This window comes from Crassostrea angulata, chromosome 2, assembly GCF_025612915.1.
Source record: "Crassostrea angulata isolate pt1a10 chromosome 2, ASM2561291v2, whole genome shotgun sequence".
In the NCBI taxonomy this organism is placed as follows: Eukaryota; Metazoa; Mollusca; class Bivalvia; order Ostreida; family Ostreidae; genus Magallana; species Magallana angulata.
Window position 1 is genome coordinate 1,220,864 of NC_069112.1, and position 2,141 is coordinate 1,223,004.

The following is a 2,141-nucleotide window of genomic DNA, read 5'->3' on the forward strand; positions in this document are numbered from 1 at the left end:
AGGTCAGAGTGGATATATTAATAATTGTCCCTGTTAGCTACGGTCAGAGTGAATATATTAATAATCGTCGCTGTTAGCTAAGGTCAGAGTGAATATATTAATAATTATCACTGTTAGCTACGGTCAGAATGAATATATTAATTATCGTCACTGTTAGCTACGGTCAGAGTGAATATATTAATAATCGTCGCTGTTAGTTAAGGTCAGAGTGAATATATTAATAATCGTCACTGTTAGCTACGGTCAGAGTGAATATATTAATAATCGTCGCTGTTAGCTAAGGTCAGAGTGAATATATTAATAATTATCACTGTTAGCTACGGTCAGAATGAATATATTAATTATCGTCACTGTTAGCTACGGTCAGAGTGACTATTTTAATAATCGTCACTGTTGGCTAAGGTCAGAGTGAATATATTAATAATCGAAACTGTGACGTAGGTCAGTGAATATATTATCATCCGCTGTAACCAAGGTCAGACTGAATATTTTCATTATCGCTATCGTTAGCTAAGGCCGGAGTGAATATATTAATTGTCTACATCTCAGCATCATTTTTCGTCGCTATTTTATTTATGGCAAATTTGCAATTACAAAATGTGCGATTTTGTTGATACAAAATTAAATAATTTCTATAGTCTTTGACTAAACAAATTATGGGTTGTTTCAAAATAATCCGTTAATGACAAAATATTGATAACAAAATCCATAATGCTAGTCTATAACATAGATATTTTGATCATGAAATACGAGTTCATCGACTACATGATGTTCTTCTCGGATCAAATTCTATAAGATGTTTTAATTGGTTGAATAAAACAAGAGAGATAACTCTGGGTACAGAACATGCTGTAGTTGTATGGTTTAATGGTTTGTTATACAGAAGTCAAACAGGATCTGTAGTGTACCCCTGGTGAGGGGGGGGGGGGGGGGGCATGTTATATATGGTCTGTAGTGTACACCTGGTGAGGGGGAGGCCATGTTATATATGGTCTGTAGTGTACACCTGGTGAGGGGGAGGCCATGTTATATATGGTCGGTAGTGTACACCTGGTGAGGGGGAGGCCATGTTATATATGGTCTGTAGTGTACACCTGGTGAGGGGGAGGTCATGTTATATATGGTCTGTAGTGTACACCTGGTTAGGGGGAAGTCATGTTATATATGGTCTGTAGTGTACCCCTGGTGAGGGGGGACTATGTTATATATGGTCTGTAGTGTACACCTGGTGAGGGGGGGGGGGGGCATGTTATATATGGTCTGTAGTGTACACCTGGTGAGGGGGAGGCCATGTTATATATGGTCTGTAGTGTACACCTGGTGAGGGGGGGGCCATGTTATATATGATCTGTAGTGTACACCTGGTGAGGGGGAGGTCATGTTATATATGGTCTGTAGTGTACACCTGGTGAGGGGGAGGCCATGTTATATATGGTCTGTAGTGTACCCGTGGTAAGGGGGAGGTCATGTTATATATGGTCTGTAGTGTACACCTGGTAAGGGGGAGGCCATGTTATATATAGTCTGTAGTGTACACCTGGTGAGGGGGAGGCCATGTTATATATGGTCTGTACTGTACCCCTGGTGAGGGGGAGGCCATGTTATATATGGTCTGTAGTGTACACCTGGTGAGGGGGAGGCCATGTTATATATGGTCTGTAGTGTACACCTGGTGAGGGGGGGCATGTTATATATGGTCTGTAGTGTACACCTGGTGAGGGGGAGGCCATGTTATATATGGTCTGTAGTGTACCCCTGGTGAAGGGGAGGCCATGTTATATATGGTCTGTAGTGTACACCTGGTGAGGGGGAGGTCATGTTATATATGGTCTGTAGTGTACCCCTGGTGAGAGGGGACTATGTTATATATGGTCTGTAGTGTACACCTGGTGAGGGGGAGGCCATGTTATATATGGTCTGTAGTGTACACCTGGTGAGGGGGAGGCCATGTTATATATGGTCTGTAGTGTACACCTGGTGAGGGGGAGGTCATGTTATATATGGTCTGTAGTGTACACCTGGTTAGGGGGAGGTCATGTTATATATGGTCTGTAGTGTACCCCTGGTGAGGGGGGACTATGTTATATATGGTCTGTAGTGTACACCTGGTGAGGGGGGGGGGGGGCATGTTATATATGGTC

General features: G+C 42.6%; 1 long non-coding RNA gene across 2 annotated transcripts; it reads right to left on the reverse strand.

Moving 5' to 3' along the window:
- Positions 1–550: 550 nt before the first annotated feature.
- On the reverse strand, positions 551–1,808 carry LOC128171473 (uncharacterized). 2 transcript variants are annotated; one of them, XR_008242092.1, is made up of 2 exons: positions 1,712–1,808; positions 551–910 (listed from the first exon to the last, which is right to left on the reverse strand). It is a non-coding gene; the product is annotated as an uncharacterized LOC128171473 (long non-coding RNA). The 2 variants fall into 2 exon arrangements; XR_008242093.1 differs by lacking the exon at positions 1,712–1,808 and adding an exon at positions 963–1,014.
- Between the last annotated feature and the right edge of the window lie 333 nt (positions 1,809–2,141).